Here is a 16,186-nt window from a genome sequence, read left to right as displayed (position 1 = left end):
CCCCCCCCCAGAAAACACTGATGCAGCATCTTCGGTTGGAGAAGCAGGACCTCATTAGATGTAACGCTGCACTTACAGGTGAGACTTCTACATGTATGAAGACAGTTTCAGTGCTTTTCATCATGTGTGCTTGGTGCTAATTTCATGATTGTTGTCTCCAGCTTTTAAAACATGAGCAACCAGCATGAATCCAGACTACAGTCATCATGCAGATGCTGCAGAGACAGACAAAAAGGTCTAAAGTAAGTACTGACACTTCCCCTCACAGCTCACATACAGTAAGGATGTCTGTTTATGATTAATGCTGTTAATGATTGTGTGTCCAGCTTTCCATCTGAGGTCCTGCTGAACCGAACACCTGCCCTTCCACAGGAGGATTCAAACTGCATCGTGACGTGTCCAAGGAGAAGAACTATGAAAAAAGGTGAGTGTTTTTATCTTTACTCAATACATTGATTGTACTTTGGATATTTTTTGTGATGAATCAAAAACAAGAAAATTTATCTACATGAAACTCAACATTTGGTTTCCTCTCTTTTTGTCTTATGAAGCAGAGAAGGACTCCCATCAGCTGCAGTGACCCAAACAACCTTCAGCAAACACAGATATCACCGAGGACTCCGATGAAGACTGGAGTTTCTATCACCATAGGACAGAGGTAAGATTTGAATGTTGTTGGGTTTAATGTCCTCATGTCTTCCTCTTACTGTGATGGTGAATGCTTACAGATATTTCTCTACACAGGGACCCCTATTATAGACTGTGACATGTTAAAGTTTATCAAAACTGACTGAATTATAATGAGCTGTTGTTGCTAAATAAACACATTTAAACTGTCAGTATGTCTGAACATTACTTTCTGTCCTCCTCCTCTGGGATCTCTGCTTCAACCCCCCCAAAAGGGGACTCGGTTGGCTAAAAGACCAGTAACTGAGCAGGTGATTGGCTGTTTAAACTCTCCTCCTTAATCAGGTAAACATAATGGCTGCCACCATTTAAAGTGTAAAGTGGTTCATTGTGTGATTAAGACATTAAAAACCTTGTTTAAGCCATCTATTAAGCCAGCCGTCTCTCCCTCATGCTGCCCAAAGCAGGCAGGTTTCACCACAGCAGGCCAGGATCTGAAATGTTAAACTATGTTTCAGCTTATCTCTGTACCTTAGTTTAATACTGAAATACCTAATGCTTGACTGGCAACCAGCAGGTCTCTCAGCACAGCACAGCTCTCATCTGTGTGTGTGTGTGGACGGGCAGAAGACGGGCAGCAGCTGGGCACCCATCAAAATTTCTTCAGAAATTTTCTAGTTGTGAGAATGCTTTAAGGCATTCTCACTATTGTTTTCCTGTTTCCCTTTATTATTATTATTATTATTATTCCGTACGTTTTTTGGCACTCAACTAGTTCTACAATCTTTGACCGATTTCAACAAATTTGGTATCAAAACGTTCAGCTCCTTCAGGAGATGATGGCTACTATTTTTCATGTTTATAACTTTTATACTTTTTAAACTATTTAACTTTTATTCAAATTTTCCCCTCATTCAAATGAATGGCAATTTCTTTCAACTCTTCAAAAACTTCCTCCTCTTTCCAACCTAACTAGTTCAGCATACATTCAGCTAGAGTCACCATTCAAACTTTAAAATGTTCACAAGACATTCAGCTATTATCTGATTATACAGATTTTTCAAATATTCAGCCAATTCTGAAATATGACAGTTTAAAAAACATGAACATTTTTGCTCCTTCTTGATTTTTATGCATGAGAAGATTAGAGTGGCAGACTGATCATTTTAACTTTTTCTGATATTCAAACAAATTGCTCTAACTTTAAAACTGTTCAACTCAGATAAACAAATTATACCTTAAAATGTAGGTACACTTGTCCTCTTTCAGCTGATGTAACTACTAAATAGCTCACATTTACAGAATTTCAGCTATGAGCCTTGAAGCAAGAGAAACTTTTCAATTTCTCTCACTAACTCCAATGTAAATTTGGTGGAACGCCAGAGACAGGTTCAACTGTGTTCAACCTGCTGCCGTTTAAATTTTTTTCACTCCATTCAAATAAAAACTACATTGCTGCGTTCCTCCAAGCCTTCTGCTTCTTACGGTCTTCAAATTATTTTCCTCGCTCTTCCGGTTTTCTCACAGGAGGTCATAGTATCCAAATATGCAATTTCTGCAGGTTACACAGGGAGAGAGCTCGTTAAGCTGCAGCTGTTGACAAACATTGCTGTCACTGATGACATCACTCTTCCACTCCCTGCTGTATATTACACTGAAGCCATTTTTACTATTATTCACTTGATTTCTGATAAATTTCAACTAGATTCAGCTATTTGAGCATGTTCAACTAATCCATTCAACTTAAAATGCATTCTCACTGCTGTTTCGCAGGAACAGCTCTTTCTAGTTATGGGTGCCCCATGCCATAGGCAGGGCACACATATTACTATTGCTCATACTTATTATTATTTTTCCGCTTCCGTCACGTTTTTCGGCGCGCTACTCGTCCCACAGCGTTGGTCCGACTAAAATAAAAAATACATGGCTGCGTGCGCGCCGATGGGCAGAAGTGTGCTATTACTTTTCTCTCTCATTACTCGAAAGAAATAGCGGATAAATGGGAAAAAGCGGGCAAATTGTCAATGGGAAAATGAATGGAGAAGGCCTTAACGAGGCAGTTTTGGGCTCGAAGAGCCCAAAACTGCCTCCCCTTGGAGGCCTCTGAACTCAGCCATACAAGGTCACACACACATCATTCAAAGTTTGTGTGTGACAGGAAAGACTCAGCTTTAACTGTGGTAAAGGGCTTGTTAATAGCTTATACGGCTTTGACACAACGGCAGTTTACGTTTTAGGTGTCCAGAGGAGGTCGTCTAATGTCAGTTACACTCTAACTGTCACTCTAAAAATCTTTAAAAAACAATTTCTCGAACAAATGCCTCTCACGTCCAAAATATCTGCCTGATCTTGATAAATTATACATCAAAACGTAGGTATTTTAGTTGTCTTTCACCCAATGTGACTGTCATTGAGCTTGGCCTCACAGATTTCTCACAAATCCCCTCTGAGCGCAGAGAGGGAACATTCCATCCCATTATAAAACGGCCGAGCCCTGAAATCAGTGTGAAAAATCATTTTAAAACTGCCATAATAAAGGAGCCACGGGGGTTAGAAGAATAAAAATGACACCGCTGGCTTCCCCCGGGCCTTCTGGCGCTCACGGTGAAAGAATTATTCGGATACGACTTCTACTTTTCGAACAGCGAGCGTTTTGTTCCAGATTTCTGCCTCAATATGAAAACCCCATGATTTTAAGGGGACAAAGTGAGGTGCAGAATTCGGCAGTTGGCAGTTGGCAGGCACAGCTGTTGCCCATAGCAACTAATGCTGACCACACCCAAGAAGGCTGCCCTGTTCTATCACAGCTGATGAGGGCAGAGCCAAGATGGCGGATGAGGGCAGAGCCAAGCAGGCTGGCCTGCTGTAACAGCATTATGCCAGCCTGTTTTATCTGTGCTCCTAATACAATATAACATGACAGCCTCTGTCTGTCAGCAGGCAGCCAAAACTGTGAAAACAGCTTCATGCCAGCTGCTCACGAGACAAATGCGCGCGACAGCGCGCACTGACCCAACAGCGTCATGCTAGCCGCTCACGAGACAAATGCGCGCGACAGCGCGCACTGACCCAACAGCGTCATGCTAGCCGCTCACGAAACAAATGCGCGCGATAGCGCGCACTGACTCATATGCTTTCCATTATGATCAACACATCTATCATAACAGCGTCATTCTAGCCCTCACGAGACAAATGCGCGCGACAGCGCGCACTGACTCATATGTTTTCCATTATGATCAACACATCAGCTGTGATAACAGGTTCGTGCCACTCACGAGACAAATGCGCGCGACAGCGCGCACGGACTCATATGTTTTCCATTATGATCAGCTATCAACAGCGTCATGCTAGCCCTCACGAAACAAATGCGCGCGATAGCGCGCACTGACTCATATGTTTTCCATTATGATCAACACATCAGCTGTGATAACAGGTTCGTGCCACTCACGAGACAAATGCGCGCGACAGCGCGCACGGACTCATATGTTTTCCATTATGATCAACACTTCAGCTGTTTTAACAGCTTCATACCAGACGCTTGACGACACACGTCAGCAATTCCACTGTTTTCATTGGTTGTTGGATCGTCACTTCGCCCCTGCTTCTTGGAATATTCTTGAGTAGTCTTTCTGTCTGGCGAGCTTTGTTCAGGTAAGATCTATTTTTTGCTTGGTTTGGTTATATTGAACATTATCTGTCGTTGATCGTGGCGGAAATATGACCGTCTCCCAGTTAAATAAAGACGAGGTATTTGCTAATTTTCCTTCCGCCGATGTTTCGGTGTGACTGCTTTGTTTAGCATGCTACACTATAAACCCGCTGTTTGGCGTGGAATGCTATGAAGGCTATGAATTTACGTTGTGGTTATATTGAACATTATCTGTCGTTGATCGTGGCGGAAATATGACCGTCTTCCAGTTAAATAAAGACGAGGTATTTGCTAATTTTCCTTCCGCCGATGTTTCGGTGTGGCTGCCTTGTTTAGCATGCTACACTATTAGCCCGCTGTCTGGCGTGGAATGCTGTGAAAGCTATGAATTTACGTTGTGGTTATATTGAACATTATCTGTCGTTGATCGTGGCGGAAATATGACCGTCTCCCAGTTAAATAAAGACGAGGTATTTGCTAATTTTCCTTCCGCCGATGTTTCGGTGTGACTGCTTTGTTTAGCATGCTACACTATTAGCCCGCTGTCTGGCGTGGAATGCTGTGAAAGCTATGAATTTACGTTGTGGTTATATTGAACATTATCTGTCGTTGATCGTGGCGGAAATATGACCGTCTCCCAGTTAAATAAAGACAACGTATTTGCTAATTTTCCTTCCGCCGATGTTTCTGTGTGCCTGCCTTAGCTTAGCATGCTACATTGTTAGCCCGCAGCCTGAACTTGAACGCGCTCGACGGCAAAAGCTTGTTCAAATTGAACTTGTTGGAATATGAATTTAATGAGTTTATTTCAGTATAAGGCTTGTGTTGACCAGTTATATTGAACATTATCTGTCGTTGATCGTGGCGGAAATATGACGTCTTCGAGTTAAATAAAGACAACGTATTTGCTAATTTTCCTTCCGCCGATGTTTCTGTGTGCCTGCCTTAGCTTAGCATGCTACATTGTTAGCCCGCAGCCTGAACTTGAACGCGCTCGACGGCAAAAGCTATTTGCTGGTGTCGAATGAGTCAGAATGTGAATGCATTGTGATTTGAACAGAATATGGCTTGTGTTCAGTGCTCATTTAGCTTATTTATCCATTTTTATGTCTATTTATTCATCTATTTATTCGTCTATATATTCTCAAGTCATGAGCACTTTTGAATTATAATCATGGTATTTTATTTGACAGTTGGCAATTATGTTAATTATTGTACATATCTTCCAATCAGTGAAATATGAACTTTGAGGATCATGGCTTAACTAGTAGAGTGTGATTCCTCCTGATTGCTGTACCGTGCTGGCACGGTGATGCTTTGACAATTAGTTTATCATCCTTGACCATGTTTTTGTGAGAAGAGTATCATGAGTTTGTTCAGTTGGAGAGCTACACCACCAGTGATGACAAGCTCAGAGAAGGCAGACAGGACAGAGACGGAGAAGCTTCAGTCAGACAGAGAAAAAGATGAAACTGAGGTAAATGTTGGAGTCAAAGGTTCAGAGTTACACCTCACACTTCACTCTGTTTAACGTGAATCCTTAACTCATAACATCACCAGATTGTTCCATTTATTCATTAGAAGTTATCATGCTTTTGTTTTTCTTCTGTCAGAGAAACCAAACACCCCCCCCCCCCCCCCACCAGAAAACACTGATGCAGCATCTTCAGTTGGAGAAGCAGGACCTCATTAGATGTAACGCTGCACTTACAGGTGAGACTTCTACATGTATGAAGACAGTTTCAGTGCTTTTCATCATGTGTGCTTGGTGCTAATTTCATGATTGTTGTCTCCAGCTTTTAAAACATGAGCAACCAGCATGAATCCAGACTACAGTCATCATGCAGATGCTGCAGAGACGGACAAAAAGGTCTAAAGTAAGTACTGACACTTCCCCTCACAGCTCACATACAGTAAGGGTGTCTGTTTATGATTAATGCTGTTAATGATTGTGTGTCCAGCTTTCCATCTGAGGTCCTGCTGAACCGAACACCTGCCCTTCCACAGGAGGATTCAAACTGCATCGTGACGTGTCCAAGGAGAAGAACTATGAAAAAAGGTGAGTGTTTTTATCTTTACTCAATACATTGATTGTACTTTAAATATTTTTTGTGTTCAATCAAAAAAAAGAAAATTTATCTACATGAAACTCAACATTTGGTTTCCTCTCTTTTTGTCTTATGAAGCAGAGAAAGACTCCCATCAGCTGCAGTGACCCAAACAACCTTCAGCAAACACAGATGTGACCGAGGACTCCGATGAAGACTGGAGTTTCTATCACCATAGGACAGAGGTAAGATTTGAATGTTGTTGGGTTTAATGTCCTCATGTCTTCCTCTTACTGTGATGGTGAATGCTTACAGATAGTTCTCTACACAGGGACCCCTATTATAGACTGTGACATGTTAAAGTTTATCAAAACTGACTGAATTATAATGAGCTGTTGTTGCTAAATAAACACATTTAAACTGTCAGTATGTCTGAACATTACTTTCTGTCCTCCTCCTCTGGGATCTCTGCTTCAACCCCCCCAAAAGGGGACTCGGTTGGCTAAAAGACCAGTAACTGAGCAGGTGATTGGCTGTTTAAACTGTCCTCCTTAATCAGGTAAACATAATGGCTGCCACCATTTAAAGTGTAAAGTGGTTCATTGTGTGATTAAGACATTAAAAACCTTGTTTAAGCCATCTATTAAGCCAGCCGTCTGTCCCTCATGCTGCCCAAAGCAGGCAGGTTTCACCACAGCAGGCCAGGATCTCAAATGTTAAACTATGTTTCAGCTTATCTCTGTACCTTAGTTTAATACTGAAATACCTAATGCTTGACTGGCAACTAGCAGGTCTCTCAGCACAGCACAGCTCTCATCTGTGTGTGTGTGTGTGGACGGGCAGAAGACGGGCAGCAGCTGGGCACCCATCAAAATTTCTTCAGAAATTTTCTAGTTATTATTATTCTTCCGTTTCCGCCCGTTTTTCGGCGCGCTACTCGTCCCACAGCGAAGGTCCGACTGAAATAAAAAATACATGGCTGCGTGCGCGCCGATGGGCAGAAGTGTGCTATTACTTTTCTCTCTCATTACTCGACCGGAATAGCGGATAAATGGGAAAAAGCGGGCAAATTGTCAATGGGAAAATGAATGGAGAAGGCCTTAACATCAAAACGTAGGTATTTTAGTTGTCTTTCACCCAATGTGACTGTCATTGAGCTGGGCCTCACAGATTTCTCACAAATCCCCTCTGAGCGCAGAGAGGGAACATTAAATCCCATTATAAAACGGGCGAGGCCTGAAATCAGTCGGAAAAATCATTTTAAAACTGCCATAATAAAGGAGCCACGGGGGTTAGAAGAATAAAAATTACACCGCTGGCTTCCCCCGGGCCTTCTGGCGCTCACGGTGAAAGAATTATTCGGATACGACTTCTACTTTTCGAACAGCGATCGTTTGTTCCAGATTTCCTGCTCAAAATGAAAACCCCATGATTTTAAGGGGACAAAGTGGGGTGCAGAATGGCAGTTGGCAGGCACAGCTGTTGCCCATAGCAACTAATTGGGAGCTCACTCAAGATGTCTGCCCTGTTCTATCACAGCTGATGAAGCCAGAGCCAAGCAGGCTGGCCTGCTGTAACAGCATTATGCCAGCCTGTTTTATCTGTGCTCCTAATACAATATAACATGACAGCCTCTGTCTGTCAGCAGGCAGCCAAAACTGTGAAAACAGCTTCATGCCAGCTGCTCACGAGACAAATGCGCGCGACAGCGCGCACTGACCCAACAGCGTCATGCTAGCCGCTCAGGAGACAAATGCGCGCGACAGCGCGCACTGACCCAACAGCGTCATGCTAGCCGCTCACGAAACAAATGCGCGCGATAGCGCGCACTGACTCATATGTTTTCCATTATGATCAACACATCAGCTATCATAACAGCCCTCACGAGACAAATGCGCGCGACAGCGCGCACTGACTCATATGTTTTCCATTATGATCAACACATCAGCTGTGATAACAGGTTCGTGCCACTCACGAGACAAATGCGCGCGACAGCGCGCACGGACTCATATGTTTTCCATTATGATCAACACATCAGCGATCATAACAGCGAGACAAATGCGCGCGACAGCGCGCACTGACTCATATGTTTTCCATTATGATCACATCAGCTGTGATAACAGGTTCGTGCCACTCACGAGACAAATGCGCGCGACAGCGCGCACGGACTCATATGTTTTCCATTATGATCAACACATCAGCTATCAACAGCGTCATGCTAGCCCTCACGAGACAAATGCGCGCGACAGCGCGCACTGACTCATATGTTTTCCATTATGATCAACACATCAGCTGTGATAACAGGTTCGTGCCACTCACGAGACAAATGCGCGCGACAGCGCGCACGGACTCATATGTTTTCCATTATGATCAACACATCAGCTGTTTTAACAGCTTCATACCAGACGCTGACGACATACGTCAGCAATTCCACTGTTTTCATTGGTTGTTGGATCGTCACTTCCCCCTGGTTCTTCGAATATTCTTGAGTAGTCTTTCTGTCTGGCGAGCTTTGTTCAGGTAAGATCTATTTTTTGCTTGGTTTGGTTATATTGAACATTATCTGTCGTTGATCGTGGCGGAAATATGATCGTCTTCGAGTTAAATATAGACGAGGTATTTGCTAATTTTCCTTCCGCCGATGTTTCGGTGTGACTGCCTTGTTTAGCATGCTACACTATTAGCCCGCTGTCTGGCGTGGAATGCTGTGAAAGCTATGAATTTACGTTGTGGTTATATTGAACATTATCTGTCGTTGATCGTGGCGGAAATACGACCGTCTTCGAGTGAAATAAAGACGAGCTATTTGCTAATTTTCGTTCCGCCGATGTTTCGGTGTGACTGCCTTGTTTAGCATGCTACACTATAAACCCGCTGTTTGGCGTGGAATGCTATGAAGGCTATGAATTTACGTTGAGTGGTTATATTGAACATTATTTGTCGTTGATCGTGGCGGAAATATGATCGTCTTCGAGTTAAATATAGACGAGGTATTTGCTAATTTTCCTTCCGCCGATGTTTCGGTGTGACTGCCTTGTTTAGCATGCTACACTATAAACCCGCTGTCTGGCGTGGAATGCTATGAAGGCTATGAATTTACGTTGAGTGGTTATATTGAACATTATCTGTCGTTGATCGTGGCGGAAATATGACCGTCTTCCAGTTAAATAAAGACAAGGTATTTGCTCATTTTCCTTCCGCCGATGTTTCGGTGTGACTGCCTTGTTTAGCATGCTACATTGTTAGCCCGCAGCCTGAACTTGAACGCTCTCGACGGCAAAAGCTATGTGCTGGTGTCGAATGAGTCAGAATGTGAATGCATTGTGATTTGAACAGAATATGGCTTGTTTTGACTGCTCATTTTGCTGTGTGCTGGTGTTGAATGAGTCAGAATGTGAATGCATTGTGATTTGAACAGAATATGGCTTGTTTTGACTGCTCATTTTGCTATGTGCTGGTGTTGAATGAGTCAGAATGTGAATGCATTGTGATTTGAACAGAATATGGCTTGTGTTCAGTGCTCATTTAGCTTATTTATCCATTTTTATGTCTATTTATTCGTCTATATATTCTCAAGTCATGAGCACTTTTGAATTATAATCATGGTATTTTATTTGACAGTTGGCAATTATGTTAATTATTGTACATATCTTCCAATCAGTGAAATATGAACTTTGAGGATCATGGCTTAACTAGTAGAGTGTGATTCCTCCTGATTGCTGTACCGTGCTGGCACGGTGATGCTTTGACAATTAGTTTATCATCCTTGACCATGTTTTTGTGAGAAGAGTATCATGAGTTTGTTCAGTCGGAGAGCTACACCACCAGTGATGAGAAGCTCAGAGAAGGCAGACAGGACAGAGACGGAGAAGCTTCAGTCAGACAGAGAAAAAGATGAAACTGAGGTAAATGTTGGAGTCAAAGGTTCAGAGTTACACCTCACACTTCACTCTGTTTAACGTGAATCCTTAACTCATAACATCACCAGATTGTTCCATTTATTCATTAGAAGTTATCATGCTTTTGTTTTTCTTCTGTCAGAGAAACCAAACACCCCCCCCCAGAAAACACTGATGCAGCATCTTCGGTTGGAGAAGCAGGACCTCATTAGATGTAACGCTGCACTTACAGGTGAGACTTCTACATGTATGAAGACGGTTTCAGTGCTTTTCATCATGTGTGCTTGGTGCTAATTTCATGATTGTTGTCTCCAGCTTTTAAAACATGAGCAACCAGATGGAAACCAGCATGAATCCAGACTACAGTCATCATGCAGATGCTGCAGAGACAGACAAAAAGGTCTAAAGTAAGTACTGACACTTCCCCTCACAGCTCACATACAGTAAGGATGTCTGTTTATGATTAATGCTGTTAATGATTGTGTGTCCAGCTTTCCATCTGAGGTCCTGCTGAACCGAACACCTGCGCTTCCACAGGAGGATTCAAAGCAGAATGAAGCAGAGAAAGACTCCCATCAGCTGCAGTGACCCAAACAACCTTCAGCAAACACAGATGTGACCGAGGACTCCGATGAAGACTGGAGTTTCTATCACCATAGGACAGAGGTAAGATTTGAATGTTGTTGGGTTTAATGTCCTCATGTCTTCCTCTTACTGTGATGGTGAATGCTTACAGATATTTCTCTACACAGGGACCCCTATTATAGACTGTGACATGTTAAAGTTTATCAGTTTATCAAAACTGACTGAATTATAATGAGCTGTTGTTGCTAAATAAACACATTTAAACTGTCAGTATGTCTGAACATTACTTTCTGTCCTCCTCCTCTGGGATCTCTGCTTCAACCCCCCCAAAAGGGGACTCGGTTGGCTAAAAGACCAGTAACTGAGCAGGTGATTGGCTGTTTAAACTCTCCTCCTTAATCAGGTAAACATAATGGCTGCCACCATTTAAAGTGTAAAGTGGTTCATTGTGTGATTAAGACATTAAAAACCTTGTTTAAGCCATCTATTAAGCCAGCCGTCTCTCCCTCATGCTGCCCAAAGCAGGCAGGTTTCACCACAGCAGGCCAGGATCTCAAATGTTAAACTATGTTTCAGCTTATCTCTGTACCTTAGTTTAATACTGAAATACCTAATGCTTGACTGGCAACTAGCAGGTCTCTCAGCACAGCACAGCTCTCATCTGTGTGTGTGTGTGGACGGGCAGAAGACGGGCAGCAGCTGGGCACCCATCAAAATTTCTTCAGAAATTTTCTAGTTATTATGGGTGCCCCATGCCATAGGCAGGGCACACATATTACTATTGCTCATACTTATTATTATTTTTCCGCTTCCGTCACGTTTTTCGGCGCGCTACTCGTCCCACAGCGTTGGTCCGACTAAAATAAAAAATACATGGCTGCGTGCGCGCCGATGGGCAGAAGTGTGCTATTACTTTTCTCTCTCATTACTCGAAAGAAATAGCGGATAAATGGGAAAAAGCGGGCAAATTGTCAATGGGAAAATGAATGGAGAAGGCCTTAACGAGGCAGTTTTGGGCTCGAAGAGCCCAAAACTGCCTCACATTGGAGGCCTCTGAACTCAGCCATACAAGGTCACACACACATCATTCAAAGTTTGTGTGTGACAGGAAAGACTCAGCTTTAACTGTGGTAAAGGGCTTGTTAATAGCTTATACGGCTTTGACACAACGGCAGTTTACGTTTTAGGTGTCCAGAGGAGGTCGTCTGATGTCAGTTACACTCTAACTGTCACTCTAAAAATCTTTAAAAAACAATTTCTCGAACAAATGCCTCTCACGTCCAAAATATCTGCCTGATCTTGATAAATTATACATCAAAACGTAGGTATTTTAGTTGTCTTTCACCCAAGGTGACTGTCATTGAGCTGGGCCTCACAGATTTCTCACAAATCCCCTCTGAGCGCAGAGAGGGAACATTCCATCCCATTATAAAACGGCCGAGCCCTGAAATCAGTGTGAAAAATCATTTTAAAACTGCCATAATAAAGGAGCCACGGGGGTTAGAAGAATAAAAATGACACCGCTGGCTTCCCCCGGGCCTTCTGGCGCTCACGGTGAAAGAATTATTCGGATACGACTTCTACTTTTCGAACAGCGAGCGTTTTGTTCCAGATTTCTGCCTCAATATGAAAACCCCATGATTTTAAGGGGACAAAGTGAGGTGCAGAATTCGGCAGTTGGCAGTTGGCAGGCACAGCTGTTGCCCATAGCAACTAATGCTGACCACACCCAAGAAGGCTGCCCTGTTCTATCACAGCTGATGAGGGCAGAGCCAAGATGGCTGATGAGGGCAGAGCCAAGATGGCTGATGAGGGCAGAGCCAAGATGGCTGATGAGGGCAGAGCCAAGCAGGCTGGCCTGCTGTAACAGCATTATGCCAGCCTGTTTTATCTGTGCTCCTAATACAATATAACATGACAGCCTCTGTCTGTCAGCAGGCAGCCAAAACTGTGAAAACAGCTTCATGCCAGCTGCTCACGAGACAAATGCGCGCGACAGCGCGCACTGACCCAACAGCGTCATGCTAGCCGCTCACGAGACAAATGCGCGCGACAGCGCGCACTGACCCAACAGCGTCATGCTAGCCGCTCACTAGACAAATGCGCGCGACAGCGCGCACTGACCCAACAGCGTCATGCTAGCCGCTCACGAGACAAATGCGCGCGACAGCGCGCACTGACCCAACAGCGTCATGCTAGCCGCTCACGAGACAAATGCGCGCGACAGCGCGCACTGACCCAACAGCGTCATGCTAGCCGCTCACGAAACAAATGCGCGCGATAGCGCGCACTGACTCATATGTTTTCCATTATGATCAACACATCAGCTGTGATAACAGGTTCGTGCCACTCACGAGACAAATGCGCGCGATAGCGCGCACGGACTCATATGTTTTCCATAATGATCAACACGTCAGCTGTTTTAACAGCTTCATACCAGACGCTTGACGACACACGTCAGCAATTCCACTGTTTTCATTGGTTGTTGGATCGTCACTTCGCCCCTGCTTCTTCGAATATTCTTGAGTAGTCTTTCTGTCTGGCGAGCTTTGTTCAGGTAAGATCTATTTTTTGCTTGGTTTGGTTATATTGAACATTATCTGTCGTTGATCGTGGCGGAAATACGACCGTCTTCCAGTTAAATAAAGACGAGCTATTTGCTAATTTTCCTTCCGCCGATGTTTCGGTGTGTCTGCCTTGTTTAGCATGCTACGCTATTAGCCCGCTGTCTGGCGTGGAATGCTGTGAAAGCTATGAATTTACGTTGTGGTTATATTGAACATTATCTGTCGTTGATCGTGGCGGAAATACGACCGTCTTCGAGTTAAATAAAGACGAGGTATTTGCTAATTTTCCTTCCGCCGATGTTTCGGTGTGACTGCCTTGTTTAGCATGCTACGCTATTAGCCCGCTGTCTGGCGTGGAATGCTGTGAAAGCTATGAATTTACGTTGTGGTTATATTGAATATTATCTGTCGTTGATCGTGGCGGAAATACGACCGTCTCCCAGTTAAATAAAGACGAGGTATTTGCTAATTTTCCTTCCGCCGATGTTTCGGTGTGACTGCTTTGTTTAGCATGCTACACTATTAGCCCGCTGTCTGGCGTGGAATGCTGTGAAAGCTATGAATTTACGTTGTGGTTATATTGAACATTATCTGTCGTTGATCGTGGCGGAAATATGACCGTCTCCCAGTTAAATAAAGACGAGGTATTTGCTAATTTTCCTTCCGCCGATGTTTCGGTGTGACTGCTTTGTTTAGCATGCTACACTATTAGCCCGCTGTCTGGCGTGGAATGCTGTGAAAGCTATGAATTTACGTTGTGGTTATATTGAACATTATCTGTCGTTGATCGTGGCGGAAATATGACCGTCTCCCAGTTAAATAAAGACGAGGTATTTGCTAATTTTCCTTCCGCCGATGTTTCTGTGTGCCTGCCTTAGCTTAGCATGCTACATTGTTAGCCCGCAGCCTGAACTTGAACGCGCTCGACGGCAAAAGCTTGTTCAAATTAAACTTGTTGGAATATGAATTTAATGAGTTTATTTCAGTATAAGGCTTGTGTTGACCAGTTATATTGAACATTATCTGTCGTTGATCGTGGCGGAAATATGACGTCTTCGAGTTAAATAAAGACAACGTATTTGCTAATTTTCCTTCCGCCGATGTTTCTGTGTGCCTGCCTTAGCTTAGCATGCTACATTGTTAGCCCGCAGCCTGAACTTGAACGCGCTCGACGGCAAAAGCTATGTGCTGGTGTCGAATGAGTCAGAATGTGAATGCATTGTGATTTGAACAGAATATGGCTTGTGTTCAGTGCTCATTTAGCTTATTTATCCATTTTTATGTCTATTTATTCATCTATTTATTCGTCTATATATTCTCAAGTCATGAGCACTTTTGAATTATAATCATGGTATTTTATTTGACAGTTGGCAATTATGTTAATTATTGTACATATCTTCCAATCAGTGAAATATGAACTTTGAGGATCATGGCTTAACTAGTAGAGTGTGATTCCTCCTGATTGCTGTACCGTGCTGGCACGGTGATGCTTTGACAATTAGTTTATCATCCTTGACCATGTTTTTGTGAGAAGAGTATCATGAGTTTGTTCAGTCGGAGAGCTACACCACCAGTGATGACAAGCTCAGAGAAGGCAGACAGGACAGAGACGGAGAAGCTTCAGTCAGACAGAGAAAAAGATGAAACTGAGGTAAATGTTGGAGTCAAAGGTGCAGAGTTACACCTCACACTTCACTCTGTTTAACGTGAATCCTTAACTCATAACATCACCAGATTGTTCCATTTATTCATTAGAAGTTATCATGCTTTTGTTTTTCTTCTGTCAGAGAAACCAAACACCCCCCCCCCCCAGAAAACACTGATGCAGCATCTTCGGTTGGAGAAGCAGGACCTCATTAGATGTAACGCTGCACTTACAGGTGAGACTTCTACATGTATGAAGACAGTTTCAGTGCTTTTCATCATGTGTGCTTGGTGCTAATTTCATGATTGTTGTCTCCAGCTTTTAAAACATGAGCAACCAGCATGAATCCAGACTACAGTCATCATGCAGATGCTGCAGAGACAGACAAAAAGGTCTAAAGTAAGTACTGACACTTCCCCTCACAGCTCACATACAGTAAGGGTGTCTGTTTATGATTAATGCTGTTAATGATTGTGTGTCCAGCTTTCCATCTGAGGTCCTGCTGAACCGAACACCTGCCCTTCCACAGGAGGATTCAAACTGCATCGTGACGTGTCCAAGGAGAAGAACTATGAAAAAAGGTGAGTGTTTTTATCTTTCCTCAATACATTGATTGTACTTTGGATATTTTTTGTGATGAATCAAAAACAAGAAAATTTATCTACATGAAACTCAACATTTGGTTTCCTCTCTTTTTGTCTTATGAAGCAGAGAAGGACTCCCATCAGCTGCAGTGACCCAAACAACCTTGAGCAAACACAGATGTGACCGAGGACTCCGATGAAGACTGGAGTTTCTATCACCATAGGACAGAGGTAAGATTTGAATGTTGTTGGGTTTAATGTCCTCATGTCTTCCTCTTACTGTGATGGTGAATGCTTACAGATATTTCTCTACACAGGGACCCCTATTATAGACTGTGACATGTTAAAGTTTATCAAAACTGACTGAATTATAATGAGCTGTTGTTGCTAAATAAACACATTTAAACTGTCAGTATGTCTGAACATTACTTTCTGTCCTCCTCCTCTGGGATCTCTGCTTCAACCCCCCCAAAAGGGGACTCGGTTGGCTAAAAGACCAGTAACTGAGCAGGTGATTGGCTGTTTAAACTCTCCTCCTTAATCAGGTAAACATAATGGCTGCCACCATTTAAAGTGTAAAGT

At 43.2% G+C, this 16,186-nt stretch overlaps 3 long non-coding RNA genes across 3 annotated transcripts; all 3 read left to right on the top strand.

Moving 5' to 3' along the window:
• On the top strand, window positions 1–409 carry LOC140269206 (uncharacterized). The gene is made up of 3 exons (XR_011907592.1): window positions 1–78; window positions 162–242; window positions 327–409. It is a non-coding gene; the product is annotated as an uncharacterized lncRNA (long non-coding RNA).
• Window positions 410–5,900: 5,491 nt separating this feature from the next.
• On the top strand, window positions 5,901–6,730 carry LOC140268320 (uncharacterized). The gene is made up of 4 exons (XR_011907529.1): window positions 5,901–5,989; window positions 6,073–6,153; window positions 6,238–6,335; window positions 6,463–6,730. It is a non-coding gene; the product is annotated as an uncharacterized lncRNA (long non-coding RNA).
• Window positions 6,731–15,170: 8,440 nt separating this feature from the next.
• LOC140269367 (uncharacterized) lies at window positions 15,171–15,586 on the top strand. The gene is made up of 3 exons (XR_011907610.1): window positions 15,171–15,255; window positions 15,339–15,419; window positions 15,504–15,586. It is a non-coding gene; the product is annotated as an uncharacterized lncRNA (long non-coding RNA).
• The last annotated feature ends 600 nt before the right edge of the window (window positions 15,587–16,186 follow it).

Source organism: Leuresthes tenuis, unplaced genomic scaffold (genome assembly GCF_036924035.1).
Source record: "Leuresthes tenuis unplaced genomic scaffold, fLeuTen1.0.hap1 SCAF_14, whole genome shotgun sequence".
NCBI lineage: Eukaryota > Metazoa > Chordata > Actinopteri > Atheriniformes > Atherinopsidae > Leuresthes > Leuresthes tenuis.
Note: the sequence above shows the minus strand (reverse complement) of the source record. Positions and strands in the feature narration are given on the sequence as shown.